This window comes from Gambusia affinis, linkage group LG06 (assembly GCF_019740435.1).
Source record: "Gambusia affinis linkage group LG06, SWU_Gaff_1.0, whole genome shotgun sequence".
NCBI classification, from domain to species: Eukaryota; Metazoa; Chordata; class Actinopteri; order Cyprinodontiformes; family Poeciliidae; genus Gambusia; species Gambusia affinis.
Window position 1 is genome coordinate 15,613,151 of NC_057873.1, and position 16,921 is coordinate 15,630,071.

General features: G+C 35.9%; 1 long non-coding RNA gene across 1 annotated transcript in view; it reads left to right on the forward strand.

The window, feature by feature from the left end:
• Nucleotides 1-862: 862 nt before the first annotated feature.
• The window catches only part of LOC122832702, a 45,777-nt gene continuing 29,718 nt past the window's right edge, over nucleotides 863-16,921 (forward strand). The window contains exons 1-2 of the long non-coding RNA XR_006370861.1: nucleotides 863-894; nucleotides 1,052-1,121. This is a non-coding gene — a long non-coding RNA (uncharacterized LOC122832702). The remainder of the gene's footprint in view (nucleotides 895-1,051; nucleotides 1,122-16,921) is intronic.

Here is a 16,921-nt window from a genome sequence, read left to right on the forward strand (position 1 = left end):
CTGAAACTTATTTTTCATCATCACACCTCCTGACGAATGATGGCTGTAACAGGTGAATTGAAGTGTTTGTAAGCATATGCACTGTTAGCTGTGAAATGAGTAAAACTTCCAAAACATCTTATAAACTTTTGGTGGACTGTACAAAAGACTTCCCAATTTAAAATTGTCTTTTAATTAGAAAAGTAGATTCAATACCCCAAATTTCCAGATATATTTTTGGGCTATCTTTTATAGGTTTTTGCTTTCAAAAACATAATGTCTGAAGCATCAAAAAGGCACATTTACCAATATCAAATCTTTTTTCTGGGTCTTTCACATAATGTATTCTTTTGTTATTTTTTGACAATAGATTCAAATCATTGCCCTATTAATTCATACTTAAAAAGTTGCACAAATACATATCACCACACAGATATAAAACAATGAAAGTCTGAAAACTTGCTACCACCCAGGGGCACCTTATAAGGGGGAAAAGTGATGACAATTTTAAAGGCCCTTGACCATAGGGGGCCCCCCACAAAAAATTAAAATTTTTAAAATTATAGGAAAAAAAAATGGGGCCCTGTCAGTCAATTACTGTTATTGTGTTTTTTTAAAGTTGTTTTTAATAGTAAAGATTAAATGTTACCCCTTCCAGACCAAAAAGCACACATCCATATTTGCACTGAACTCCTCCCCCCCCATCTGCGTTAAATGGTTCGTTCCTGCTTAGCGCACTTGATTGTGACGTTTTCAGCAGCAGTCATTAGAAGACAAGAACAACTGTGGCAGTTACTGTGCTGCCTAGAGAAATAATAAATCCAAGTTTTCAAAAAAATAAAATAAAAAAAATAGAAAGATAAGAGAGAGAAAAAGACAAGTGTCTATTTGTAACACAGTTTTTCTCCAGGAGAGGTAAGTAGACTGTGTGAGATTATCGACCATTTAGCATAGTTAGCTTAGCTAAAGACTACTGTTTGCCTCCAAAGCATTTAATGAATTAAGGAAAAGAAATACCAAGATATTCATATATTGATCTTGTCCCTGTACCTTTTACCACACTTGACAACAGGTGAGTCAGTCAGCAGCAGCTCTAATCCCCGATACCAACATAAACCCTTTACCCCGTGCCAGTGATGAAGGTGAGCAACACTGTATCCAATGACAACCTCGTTAGCATCATTCCAGGAAATCTATAGGGATTTCTCTGTGTCTTTCTGTGTCTGTTTTTACAATTACACAACAAAAACAATATATTTGTTGCTTACAAAAATTCAAGTAATCTTTATAAAATGATTTTAAAAAACAGCCTTCTGTCTGGAATGCAGCCAGTCCACACAGTTTTACCTTGGCTTGCATATAAATTATAGATATACATTGCCACGTCCCTCCTGACCCGTCCTCTCCTAAGTGAAATTAAAACTGCAGTATGTAATTTTCATAAAAAAAATAGTTTTTTTTTTGTTTTTTTTTTTACATATTTGCTTAAACTGTCATTGTGTTGTAACAGTATGGTATGAGAGATAATTTGTGAAAAATTTTTATTTTTTGTCACGGGGCCCAACATTCCTGGGGGCGCCCCTGACACCACCTCAAATCTTCTGCATATATATATATATATATATATATATAAATTTTCACATTGAAAAGGAAGTTATAAAGTTTGTAGAAAGCCCTGTGCTATCACAACATTACCAACAATAAAGACCCAGAGTAAACCTCTTTCCACTTATGCTTCTTTATAGCACAGAGAGGTTGTGTTAGGGGTTGGGATTTTTCACGCCAGTTAACAGGTATATGACTGTACAACCCACTTGGGAACCATGGCAGCAAGCAATACAGTGTTACATCTTCCTTCTGGGAATGATATTGTAACAGAAAACAAACTGGAATATAAAACTGAATGCAGTGAGAATAAGAGGGGATATAGTAGGAGTGCAACTCAAGACTCGTGAATTCCTTCAGCTTCTCCAACTTATTCCCTTCATCAAATGCTATATTAACGTATGTAAACAAATATATGTTCAGTTAGGATACAAATAATCAAGAAAGTTGCTTATGCTCTATTATTCGCCCAAGCTGCTAAGCACCGAGGGTTCTTGTTGCCAAATAATCAACTCATACAGACAAAAAGCCGATGCCATAGGAAATATTTACCAGGTGTTCCACCTATCAGTATTTTAAAGACTTACTGGTTCTTGAGTTTTTAACATTCATCTGTCTATCCCAGGGAAAAAAAGAACAAATTATTTTGGGCTATTGTATGAAATTATTCCCATATTTCGACATTTTTCTGTGTCTTTATGTTGTTTTCTTTCACTCATTTCAGGGCTGAAATTACTGCAGTTAAAAATAATTGAAGCTTTTCCAGAGAGAGCCTGATGACTAGACTCATTCATCTGGTAAACAGAGACCAATTTAGAGAAAGCAGCGTAATGAGCTCACAAGATGAGATCATAAATGATACTGGGTTCACATAAGATGAGATTTTTGAATATTTTTAAGAGAAACGAACACTTGGAGCTTGCGTGTCAATTTACAAAATGCAAAAACTGCTTTAATTAGTGGGGGCGTGAGGAGATTATGCAAAAACAACTTTTTCAGCTTTATATGATAATGTTGTTCCTTTATCAAACACACACAGTGTTGCTTTGAGTCATTTGTGCATGTTTGCGAGTCCCTTAAAAGTCCAGAGGGCGTCTTAATGTCTTTTCGTACAATGTGCTGCCGCCTGTTTACCCAAAGCTCTGCCTTACTGGTTCAGTCCCCAGCCGAGCATCCTCCCCACAGAGCACCTCTCCCCCGCTCTCCCACACAGCACCACCAGACTAGCAGCAGCAATTAGCAAACACCTGGTGGAACTGAGTGTCTAAACTACAGTACTGAAAGAACAATGAACAGTCAACAACGAACAATTGTATAGCCATCAATGGACAGTATGGAGAAGCAGTGACGCTGTCACTATTTCTCCCAATATGAAAATTCATAGCAGCGCTTTTTAACAGAGTTGCTCTCTTTATAGTCGCCTGCGGTGCTTAATTTAAATTTTTAAAACAACTAAACATGCAAATATATCTCCTGGTATGTTGTGTGCCTTCGCATGTCGTAGAAATAATCGTTGTCGGCCTCGATGGGCAAAAATGCCAGGTCCATTTTTTGGTTCCAATCCATCCCTGGTGAAGACCTTGATGTGTGGTGTTGCATATGTTAGTGAGCAGACGATGGTGCCAAGGCGCCAACACAAACCCCCCTGGGGGCCAGATCCCTGACTGGCCCCTGCTTTCGGCTTTTTTTAAAACACGATTTTCTGCTAATTTCCAGAAGAACAGAATTTGGGTTTAGAAATAATTAGAATCTTACTTAATGTCACGTTTTGAGTTAAATTATTTGAATAAATAAACGTTTTGATAAAATCTGAATATATGGAGGCCCACCTGTGCCTACATGTTGTGTGTCAGGTAACACAGACATTGAGTTATCATGGATTCAAATGATCCAAATCCACCACTTTCTTACTGCTGTCACCAAGAAAAAATGAAATAATCCAACAAAGCAGACTGAATTGATGCAGATGCTGGTATATTCTTGAACTAAGTTTCTTCTTTGTTCTTATAGCTTGCTACTTTTGTCTGACCTGGCTGCCTTGCTGCACTGTTGCTGAAGCAAGTTTTCTTTTTGCACACTGAATTGAGTGTTATATTTGAGTCCATATATATATATATATATATATATATGTATATATATATATATATAAATATATATATATATTCAGTTGTTCAGTCCATTTTTTGTATATGTCTGCTAAGTGGTTCTTTAGGTATCTCAACATTTGTTTCAAACATTTGTAAAAATCATTTTCCTCGAATAGATAAACTCTTACTCAATGGAATTGTAGCCTGAACCTGATTGCATCTTTTATATTAATTTTAATCAATTTTTTATTTCGCAACTAGTAATGATGAAAGTAACTGCTATTGTTGCTATATTTTCAAATTGAATAGCAATTACTGGGATTTTCATCTAAGGTTGCTCTTTATATGTCTAGAAAGTTGGATATTTGTGGAAAAAAAAATTGCTCCAAGTTTATGCACATTTATTTACGTCTCCTAGGTTGCTGATATTTTCCTTATAGAATGACATTCTTGTCAGAAACAATGCTCTGTGTGGTTTCTTTTAATGTGACATCAGTACAGAAATGGCTGCAAGCGAGAAATTATACTTCCTCTAGCCAATGCTAATTGAATCCTGGGGTATTATTGTCCCAGCAATCTAATAAGTGAAAGTGCATTAACCTGAAAGCATATCTTTACTGACTCCACTAAGACATAAATAGGTCACAGGTGTCTGTGTAACAATGTTATTGTCTCCGTATGCATCTGTCATATTTAACATAACTACATCATCCTCCAATTTGACAGTGGATGCTGGTATAACAGCTTTCAATGTCAAGGTTCAGATATTGATTAGCAGTCATGATTCAATGTTTGTGGTGCAGTGACTGTAGTATTCAGTGAGTTCAGAGTAATAGATCATGTTAGTTTAGCACCTGTAGTGTTTTGCATGTAAATATGTTTTCATCATGAACACTTTGAATTGCCCTTTTGCTCAAATGTGCTGTTCAAACAAACTTACCTTGCCATTTGTAGACAATATATAGTTTAATATAACATTTAAATGTGGAGAAACTCTTAATTGTTTTCAAATAATGACTAAAAACAATGTTGTTTATTAGGGTTTTCTCACAAACACCAGAGCTTATTATATCATGCCTGTTAAATTTAAGCTTTTACTTGTTTAATATTTATTTTAATGTGTCTTATTTTCGTGTGAATGTTACAAATTTGAAACACACACATGAATGTATTTTATCCATTTGTTCCTTTGCTTTTCATGTAAATCACTTTGAATTTACATGAAAAGCATGTATAAATACAAATAAAGTTGCCATTCCTTCTACATTTTTGCTGTGTCTCCAACATGACTTGTGGCAGAAGGCAAATGAGATCCATAATGGCCTTTGTTCAACAATGGCTTTCAGTCTACCGCTTCCCCATCACGACCAGATTTGTGGTATGCAACTGATAGTTGTGCTGTCAACAGATTTTCCCACATAAACTGAGGATTTGTGCATCTTCTTGTTTACATTTATGTAGACATTTTATTATTTATTAATTTTTTTTGCATGATGCATTGCTCCATGAGATGTTCAATGCTTGGGATTTTGTTTACAAAGCTCTAAACATTTGTTTGCTAATGTTCTCTTGCAAAACTCTGAGGTTTTCACAGAGCAGCAGCATTTTTACTGAGATAAAATTACACAGAAGTGTAACTTATGTTAATTCTGGAGACAATTGGCTGAACTAAATATAATCCGCTGTTGTAAAAGAAATACAAAGGACTGAATACAAGATTAAAGATTTATGTTTGTTAACAACATTGACAACCATGTATTATTTTCTTTCCAGTCTACAATTTTGTGCTGCATTGTATTGGTCAGTCACATAATACCACAGTAAAGTTCATATGTACATTATTGCAGTAGTAACTTGACAGAATACGAAAACGTTTCTTGGATATGTGTATTTGTGTGAGGGACTATATTATAAGCAGACTGACAACATATGCCAGGTATTGCAAGCGCTTTGTTTTGTTTAGGAATTAATATACATCAGTTTTGTAGTATTTGTCAGATTGCATTTAATGAAAAACGGATGACTGACAGCTCAAAAATAGCCATCTCAGACAGCTTTCAACATTATTGATATAATAGTATTCTCATTATTGTATTATGTTCAAACCACTGAACACATTTTTTTTAACATTGTTTACCCTTCCTCTTGAAAAATATCTTGTCAATAACAAGCTAATATTCCTGGCTGAATTTATTCTGAAATCCATCTATGCCAGATCGCAACTGATTTTCTGTCAGTTCTGCCCCACTTTAATTTTCCACACGCATTCTCCATTACTGTTGTTTGAATGTCTCTCAGTCTGTTGTGGGGTTTCGCTCCAGACCTACAGCCATTATCAGAGATGCTCCACATAGTTTCCGAGTACCACAGATTGGTCCCCTCCTGCTAATGAAAATGTTTCCCTGAATATGTGTTAAGCAGTGGACTTGATGCAGTGTTTGATGTTTTGATGCATATGTCCAAAAACCTAGCGGTTCAAACATTTCTACACAAGAGGCTTAGTCTGACTAGTAAAGTCTTTTTTTTACTAAATAGCAAGTAAATGCTGTGTTCAAGCCAAGGTTTAGTGAATTCCAGGGTTTGTGTTTCTTTATCGTTCATTCATGAAACACAAATGGTTGTGTAGTATTTGAGGGCACAATATTACATCTTTACAGTAATTTCAAAATATTACAATGAGGTCTAAGTCACAGCCTCTTTGTAATTAATCACTGTACTTCTATACGATGTTAACAATACCAATTTATTACATCTATATTTATAGATTACTGTATTAAAGTGGAATCACCACTTAACATGCTTGATCAATAAGAAATTTACATAAATTAAGGAATTACTTTTAAGCTATTAGAATAGAAGTTACCATGTTGTCTAAAAAAGCTGGATGTGATTTTCTGCAGTTATTGCTTTATTCTGCCATTGACATAAAGTTTTAACCGTGGTGTTTTTCTGTTTTTTATCCAGTCAGGTGGTTTTCAGCAGGCACTCTAACATATCTGATTCTGTGTATATTAGCCAAAGTGGTTTATGTAATTATGCTCTTTGCAGTGACACAGAGAGAGCTCTTATTTACCTTGAGGCTTCAACACCAGAAAAATGACACCTTACAAATGCACTCGCAAGTAATTATTCCACAACTTTTTTCTTGAAAAAGTTGTGCTGTGGGTGGAGAGCTCTTTAAATATCCTGCATGTTCTAGTTCTGCATCGTCCAATTCGCCACAGTTCAGTTATCCATTATCAGTTTTGCACATGGCCACGGGTGAAAATTGCATTTTTTTTTTCCCCCACCAGCAATTGTGATTTATAAAACATTTTGTGAGATCAGTATTCATTAAAAATCTTAAATTATTTGGGAAAGTTCACCACTAGTTCAGAAAGGACTCTTTATACATGTTGCTTTACAAATGCATTTAGTGAAAGTATTTTCACTAAAGTTTCTCTGCTGTGTTTTACACTTCATTAAATGCCTAAGGGGGAAGAATGCAGAGATCAGTGTTAATGTGACTCTGAAAATAAAGTTACCTTTGCACTTTAATTGCTGACACATGCCCTTAATGGATAAAGTTCTTGTTCAGTGTTTCCGTTTTGTCTAGTTTCAGGGGGAGGCCTATTGTGTCAACAAGACTGCCAAATGAAAACTAATGAAAACTATTTTTAACTAAGAGACAAGAAAGGAAATATATCCTTAGTAACACTTCACAAAAACCTACTCTTTTAGACAACAATAAATAAAGCTTATATGTACCAAAAGTATCATTGAGCAGCCTCTCCAAAAAATAAGCTGTGCTACTTCAGTTCCGATATGGTCAATTAACATTCTGTCAGATGTGTATAAAAATGTGTGCGTGTGTGTGTGTGTGTTGGAGAGAAACGGAGAGAGGTACAGAGGGATTATAAATATTTGATGTTATGAGTCTCAATACATGTTCCTCTTTCAGCTCATGACAAGTTGGGACCAGATATAATCTGAATAAATTATGAGGCCACTTGCTTATCAAATCAAACCACTTACCACTTATTCAACTTCTTTTCTTTTTCAGATTTTTTCTGGCTGTAGTTCATTTTTTTTTCTGATTTTAATCTAACACTGAATCTATAAAATTTCTGATCTGCCTTATTTACCAGTGAAGCAAACAAAAAATAAAAATAAAATTATAAATAGTGAAGTAGACAGTTATTTGCCTCCTGACAGATTTCCTATGTTTTTGTCTTTTTTCACATTACGCTGTCAGATAACATATACTGGCAGCAGAAAGGAGTCCGAACGATGCTGAAACGCAAACAATTTTGCCCCTTTCTAGAACAGAAAAAGCAATAAGAACTAAGTCCCTGTGAAGTATCAGTCTAGAAGGAGTCATACAAAGCCGTTTTCAAGGCTTTGGGACTCCAGCAAATCACAGTGGAAGCATCATCAGTAAATGGAGAAAACATGGAACAGGACTGATCCTTTCCAGATGTGGCTAGCCAACCAAAAAGGCTGCATTGAGAACACGTCTAGGATTTCACAGATGACTGCAGGCCTCTCTTGCCTCATTTAAGAATTACACTTATGAAAGCTAGTGTGTTTATACAGCACAGTTCAGCAAGACAATTCAAAGTGCTTTGCCAGATGAAAACAAGATTACACTGGAGTGACATAATAAGGAAAAGTAAAGTTTTATTAAAGACTAAAATGAATGATATTTCAGTTAGTGCTATAAATTGAACAGTCAAAGACAACTCTAAACTTTGATTTGACAGAACTTTGTGTTTCATCATTTTGTAGTTTTCTATAATTGTGCTTCAGGTTAGAAGAGAAAAACAAATGAATGCTGTTTCTCCCAGGTACTGATTCTGGAAATAAACAGGACACAGTAGATCTGGAGGATTGATACAACAACAACAATAACAGGTCTTTAATGGATTTCGGTGTTAGACCTTTCAGATATTGTATGTTAATAAAAGTATCTTGAAATCTATGTTTTCTGAGATACATAGAGCTTAAATCAGGACTTTAGAATGGGGTCTACTTTCTTACTTTTAATGAGGATTTGAGAAGTAGTGTTCTGGATCAGCTGCAGCTGTCTGATTGATTTTTTTAGCCAGTAAGAAAGAAACTGAGCAAGAATGTTGAAGTGTACCAACAACCGGTGCTGAGCAAAAATAACGCAAAGGTTTTCCTCACATTCTCTAAAAAAACAACTTCGTAATCACCAAGATATCTGGAAAATATGCATAATATAATGAGAACAATTATTATTCTGCTGAACATTGTAATTTTTAGTTGATAATTTTTGGCAAGACCTTAAGCACTCCAGTCTTACTTGGAAACCACAGTAGTCAAATTAAAACAATTTTGTGAAGAACTATCCACAGATATTCCACAGAAATGTAAAAGAGTCATTGTCAGAAGAGTGGCGGAACAAGCTATTAAGTTTAGGGTGCACTTTCTTTTTCACGACAGGTTTGTTAAATTTTTTTTTGTCTAGTATTAAAATCCATTTAATAGTCTGAAACAAAAATAAGCAACAACAGAAGCAATCTAAGTCTAGGGAAGGGTTTACCTTCATCAAGCGCTGCTGATTCAAATGCTGTCTTTTTAAAGTATTTATGGAATTAAGAGCACAGAAAAAAAGCACATAAAACTTTTGGATAAACTGTATGTAGGTGCATTTTTTTATTAAAATGACATTCCCCAAAGCCATAATCACTTGTTACAAAGAGACCAACAAGCAGAAGCAGTGCACTGAAAAAAAAGTCATACAAACCTGAGCACAGGTAGAAATGTGTCACACAGAGAGCAACACGGCAGATTAAAACGTCAGGCACCCCTGTTGGTGTGTTCAAAGTGTTGCACAGTTGCATTTTATCGTAGGGGTCATACAAAACGTCAGCTCCGGTGACCTTAGACTTTTTAAGCTGTTTCGGAGTACAATAAAAATCCGGTTTTTCGACTTTCAACAATAACTGATGTGCTTAGACTGAGCCAGCACTAAGTCTCCAGGTCATTCTCATGTTCAGCTTGTGCACTTTGAAGCATTCAACCTGTTCACAAAACAGGAAATACAAACATCTGATGCACCTCCTTTCATCTTTAAGAGGACTCCAAAGAGCTTCTCCCTACACTCATGCTCACATTCACACGCTGACCTTATGAATGACCTTAATTTATTATCTAAATAATCTACTTTGATCAATATTTGAAGACTTACTTGTGTTGACATTAAGTCTGTTCACCTAGTCTCAAACGTAGCCCCTCTCTTTTATTGAACCTTCGAATATCCAAGGTCTAACAGAGAGGTGGAAGACTGCTCACAATATTTACGGTCAACTTTAACCACATGCAGCGAAAAGTTTTTGTAAAAAAAAATAAATCATAAGGAATTTGATAGTGACTAGCTTTTGTGATTTCAAGCAAAAGGAAAACTGAGGCCAAGTCTCTCGAATTGCCTCAGTTAAAGTACACAGTGTCTGCACCCTCATTAGCATAAGCATCATAGACTTATAACACTCAGTGATATGAGTTCTGTTTATTTTGATTATGGCTTAGAGCTTATGAAACCCAAAATTCAGTTCCTCAGAAAATAGATACTTGAGAAAGATCAACAAAAAGTTTTTTTTTTAAAAATACCAAAAAAATATGGTATTACTTCTTTTCATCTTTAGATGAAAAGAGGTAATTGCTACAGAAGCAGGTTGTTTACAAATTGCTGTTTTCGAAGTTTCTATTTATAGAAAGTTTAGTTCAAGGAAAAAAATGTGTGGTAAAAGGAAAAACTTAATCTGTTGGAGTGACTGCAGCCCTGGGAAGATTGTGTAACAAATCTTGTTTGGAAAAAATGGAAATTCAGAAGATTTGGACTGAAGCCAAACTTTCAAAAACCACCTCACATGGGACTTGAGCTCCAGCTGTTGTTACCTTACTTGTGCTAAGGATGTCCAGAGACGTTATAATCATCGAAGCAGAGAAAAGGGTGCTTAGTGATCCAAGTTCTTCTTTTCAACTGAAATTAAAACTTTTCATTTGAAACTCTGAGTTGCAGAATCTAAGAAGAAGTGCAGACATACTGAGTCCAAGTTGCTTGAGGTCCCCTGTGAAGTTTCTGTACATAGTTATGCTTTTAGGAAGCTGTTATATCTCTGTGTTAGACACTATCCATTCGCATAGTGACAATCAAAACAAGACTCTGCCAACATCCACCCAGTACAAAGTTCCATTTAAGGCTCCATTGAAATAAATGGGGACTTATCAGGACTTGACAGCACCCCACATTACCCAAACTGTAAATACCTTGTTCAATGACCATAAGATCACTGTGCAAAAGGACAATAAAATATTAAAGAATATTTCTCTGATTCTGTATAAAATATTTTCAGTTTTTGAATTAAATTCCTGAAATAAACTTTTGATGATAGTGTTACATCATCAAAAGGCACCTTTAAGGGCATAACATATGTTGATTTGTTCTTCAGATAGAACATTTCAAGCTATGATGTGAATGAGTTAAGTTTGAAATGAAAACAGTTGTGATTGTGTCTGAATGGTTTTAACTTAACCGTCTGCCTCTGTGGCCACAGTTTTGCAATGAAGGATGAAAGGGATTGCTGATTTGTTGAAATACAGCTCCAGAAGTGAGAGTTATGCCTGTAATGTTTCCAGTTCATGCCTAGACTTTGTAGCCTTCAGAGCTCCGACCCACAAAGAAAGTGGTTCAAAACAAACAATTTCACAGAGTCAAGAAACTAAAACAGAACCCTGGAAGAAGTGGATATTTGTAATTATGTGTGTGTTTCCTTGTTTGCGTGGGAAGCAGACTGGTGGCAAAGACCTCCAGCAGAGAGACAGAGATGACTTTGTGAAGGCATCCTGACTTCTTCCTCACCACATATTGCTCCAAACAACTGGCGAGACTCAAGCTGTGCAACAGTGTGAGGGAAGGAAAAAGGAAGAAAGCATGAGGGAAACATAGAACAAGAGAAAAGGATGGTGGGAGGGAAGATTGGGGGGGCATCAAATACAATATAATAACTGTCTCTAATTAAGACCAGGAGGAATAGGGGAGTTATTAGCTATCATAAGCAAGTTTATCACACAGAGAATGAGAAGATGCAGGGGTGTGTGTGTTTGCGTGTGTTATAGTCTAAAAACTCAGATGGTTAGTTAATGTACTCCTAATGCATGTCGATGAATGTGTGTAAGCTAGATGTAGAGACAGACAAGAAATTATGCCTGTACTCGGCCTCTTGTGCCCACGTTCATGCAAGCAAGCTGTAATAGCCGAACAGTGGTATTTCCCCCAAACACCACAAATGTTATTAATATGCATGCAGCTGAGAAAGGAATATCTCCTAGCTCATCAAAAATCACTCACAAACGCATCATTATCAATCCCCATTAAACCGCCCCTCACACTCAGATACAGAAGAAACTCAGACATCTATCAGCAAACAAATGATGAGAAATTTACATTTTAGTACTTTTCCATTAAGACTGGTCTCTTTAACGTATTGCAGGACTTTTATATGGGTGGGAGCGCAGACATCCACATAAGTAAAGCTTTGTTTGTTTCTGTCAAAGAAAAAATTAACATGTCAAACAAAAGTAGTTTCTTTTTTTATCTTTCTCTGTGTCTTGGTATGCTGATCTGTCCCTGCTGTATGAGTCATGCAGTGTTTGGACAGAGTATTTGTTTTCTACACTGTAAATGCAAACACATTGTTCAATTGAAAAAAGTTCACTTAAGTCAGTTTTCACCAAATCGCTATCAACACTCAATTTTAGTGAGTTACTTTGTGGTTGAAAAGTCTCTCTGGCTCACTGCTTGAACTGGATTAATTCATAAAAAGTAAGTTTGTGATAACTGTGTTTTTTTTTTCTGTGTTGGAAAGTAGTTTGACTCAATACTGCACACATCCAAGTACACATGCTTTACTTGAGAGATTTTCTTCTTTTCTGAAATCAACAATGTCTCTCTGACTTTATATATATTTACATAAATGATATATTTATATATCAGTAATGTAATTTATAAGAAATATATATATATATATATGAACACACAATGGCACACCTCGTTATTTTTCCTCTATATTTTCTGTGAATAAACTCAACACATTTTAATATCCCCTGATGTTTTCCTTCTTTGGTTTTCGTTCCGTTTTCTTTTCTTAATTGTCAATTTTCCTCTTATTGGAGCCAATTTCCCTGCACTGCTTTTCTTAACACTCACAGGGGGTTTGAACAGGCTCACTGAGGAAGCATGCTAACACAAGAATTTGCCTACACTGATAAATGACACTGCACATTTCCTCCATCACACCTAATTATTTTACACTCCTTCCTATTTTGCCCACCACCATGGACTCGTATTACTTCATTTTATGTTTCAAGCTTTCTCTTTAATTCAGTTAATGCAGTTTTAGTCCAGTAATATTCTTTTCACATTTTCCCACCTCTTTCATTTCTCTTGGCTGGCGTTCACATCTTTTTGTGTTTGTTTTCGCTCTCACCACTCAGCCATCCCCTCTGCCTCTCCCTTGACCATGCATTCCATTACAGTGCAGCCTCCATTGATTTGCTCTCTGGTTGAAGTGCTATTGATTACAATACATGCTCCACTGCTACTGAGCTCAGGCAGTACCACTGGGCAAAAACTGTACATATACACACACACACACACATAAGAGCACACGTCAATCTCACACATACATTTCCTCCTTTCTTCAGCTTTTTGCCTTATACTCATATCGACATTAGAACATCCTGCAGTCTGCTAGATCACTGCTTTATGCTTTTCTGTAGTCGATCTAAACCTCCAGCAGGCATTATTGGCTCATTGTATACACGCTTCAAAAACAAGTATTTCTAAGTGCAGTTCTTCAACTACGGTTTTTGGTTTTTGCATTGTAAGAAAAAATACCTAGAATTTGTAGCGATGGGAAGTTTGTCTTTTTTTCAGAGAGCCAGTTGTTGTGGCGTGGCTCCCAAAGAAGAGCCAATTTGTCCGGCTTCCCAAATGATTCTTTTCATTTATTTTCATCTGTAGCTTTATATTTTAGTTTAACTTAGGAAAAGTGAATGTTTTGTATAATTAATGCTTTTGCATCCAGTATTTTCATGTGAAACCTCACATGTGTATAATTTTGTGTGACACAAGAATCGTAGGAACAAAATTGGGAAAAAAAAAATCGAAGCTACAAATTTCTAAGAAAAGAGTGATTTTATTTTTTTTTCAAAATAGTTGAAGTTGTGAAACTACCCCATTCTTTAAATAGCAGTGTAGGAGGTTTGTGTTTGAATTCAACCAGCTTAACAGCTGTATGGAGGTCAAGTTTAAAGTCCAAGCTGTTTTGGAGTGTGGGGTAACTCCCAGCATTTTAATATAGCTTAACTTTACTGGCTATTTACTTTTGTTACTGGATTTGGAAGTTGCATGTCTGAAGTAAACACATGGCTCATTAACGTCGCCAACACTTTACTCTCAACCCACTCCGGCCATTGGGGGAAACAAAATTCAGACGTCAGAGGCGATAACTTTGAGTGAGATGGCTTTATAAACCGGACACAGGGCTGTGATGAAGACATCAACCTGACTTTACTGTTTGTTACAAACAGGAAAATTCAATTGCAGTAGCCACCCTCCATCCCAAAGAGGGCAGCACTGAGGCTGTTTAAGGGCAAATACTGCTGGAATAAACAAGTTTACAAAAAATGGCAAACTGTGATCAGATGAAGCTCAATATATCTAACTTATATACTAAAAAAGCTTATGGGTTTTAGTTACTCTTTATCTTTCTGTTATCTGATTTGTTTAACCAACTCATTTTAATTGCTTTGCGACTGTGACTCTGTCCAAGTTTTGCTGTTTGTGTTTGTTTGACAGCCATAAAGTCAGTCTTCATAAACAGTATTCATCCACAAATGTGATTTGAAGTTTTTCTTGTCAAACTATACGACTTACAGACATATTTTTTCCTTCAGTTTGACAATGTGTAATATATAGATTGTCTTTTAAACTCAATTTGGCATTAACAAATGATATTTTCCCAGCTATATTTTCTGAGGTTAAGTATACCAAAGTGTTGCTCTGCAGCACAGAAAAGATGTAAACCATTTTGACAGTTTTTTAATAAGTGTCTGGAAATTTGAATTGCTAACCTTTTTAACAATAGGCAATCAATAGCTTGTAAATGAACTGCAGTCTCCAGTGCATAAAATCTGTCTTATATAGTAATCTGCATGCAGGTCTGTATAATTAATAGCTTTCACTTTATGTTATTTTCAGTGATTACTGGCCTTTCAAACAGCTGACTGATCAGTCAGATGAGATTATTGGGCATGTAGTCCCTATCATCATGTCTGGCTTTTGGCTGATTTTCATATCTGTCAGGCAATTAATTCAGGAGAGTGAAGTAGTTTGAGGTGCAGCTCTCAGATTTAAGCATTGCATAAATGATATAGAACGATCTTATTATTCTTTTAAGATGCATTTTGTGTAATATATTTATTGGGTCCTGTTTGGGCAGGGAGATTTCTTAGCAGAAAGCGTAACATATCATTTATTTCCCTATTAGCTGTTAAAATTTATATTGCATCCTATAGGTTTTACTTAATTTCCAAAATAAACATGTGTGAATCTAAATACAATAAAGTGCAAACACTAAAGATGTGACTAATCTTAAATTACAGTCATTTTGAATTTATGGATGTAATGAGATGTAAATTATTAATATGACTTACCAGCAACAGCACAAGTAATTTTAATAGCTGGAGAGGATGAATGATGTAAAATAAACTTTTGTTCCACTGAAAAGAGACTCCAACCTGATTTATTGGAAAAGAACACAAATAAATGAGGGGCAGAGTCCCAAACATCAGATTTGGAAATATATTAATTTTCTAATATGGCATAACTTTGTTTGCTTAAGTTTCACTAAAGTTTTGTTTAGATAGTGAATACTCTTTGTCATTGTTTCTTATTTCATCCATTAGTTTCTTCCTTGGTTTAAGTTCCTCTCTCCCGCACACCTGGTCCTGTTTTATGATTTTTCCCACCTGCATCACCAGAATCCTTATCTTCCTCAGTATATATAGTACCTAATGTTCCTTAGTTCCATGACTCTTCATTATATATTTTTGTCGTAGGACACCTGGCTTTTGCGTTATGTTTTGTTTTGCTTCACAAATGATAGCTATGTCATTGCCTGACTGCAAGCCTGTATTTATTATGTCTTTCTGTATGATTCAGTGCGACAGGGGTAACTAGGCATTTGAGAGAAAAGTGCTGAAAAGTAAAAGAAAAAAAACAAAAAACAGCCCTATTTGTACTAGTGGGTAATTTAGGTCATCTGTCGTGAGTTCTTTCCGCCTCTTAAAACAGAGAGTATGCTGACCATTGTTTTCTGCAGCTAATGACCTCCTTCTCTGCAGACCGTGAGACAATAAATAACCAGCCATACCGTGGATGTTCTCTGCTTGGCTTCAAAGCGCTATTCTGTGCGTCTATGTATCGTCCTCCCTCTTACATGTCAAGAAGTTTAAAAGCTCCCCTACTGTTTTGAGCATGGAGAAAACTTCTGCAGTGGGATTGTGATGCTTCATCGTTGTGGTGGCATCATTTCTGGGTCAGTATAGCTGGATGGAGGAGCCTGGTAACGGCATTATGCTTGCATTGCTTTGTCATCAGAGAATTCAAAAGAGTGACTCTAGGATGACATAATGCCAAGGCAAACTTGTCACGCTAACATTTATCTTACAGTACTCTTAGTAGCCTAATTTATTGTTACTTTTAGACCTGCAGTTGGTATGTGTAATTGGATCACATAACTGAAATGAGCAATTCAGTCCATCAAAAATGTGCTTGTGCTATGTTCAAACACAGATTGATAAAAGCCTCGGTCTCTGTGGATAGGGAGAAGAGGGCACACCTACAATAAATACGGAAATTAGGTTGTATAAATTTGTCACAAGGTTTAAACAGCTTATAGGATCCCAGAGGTAGCAGGGCCCTTTTATTGCTTTATGAAAGAGACCCTAAGATACTGACTGCTCACACCTGCTTCATGTAATCCCTTAAACCTCTTGCCATTTCAACCTGTATTTAAACCATACCTCAATCTAGAAGACATTACTTCATCCTGGTCACCTGAAGAACAAATTATATCAAACTCACACGGGAAAATAATAATGAAGAAATGACTCAAAAAATCAAACTAGCAACTGTTGACTCAGCTAAACTAGATAATAAAAAATAAAAAAAATACAACTTA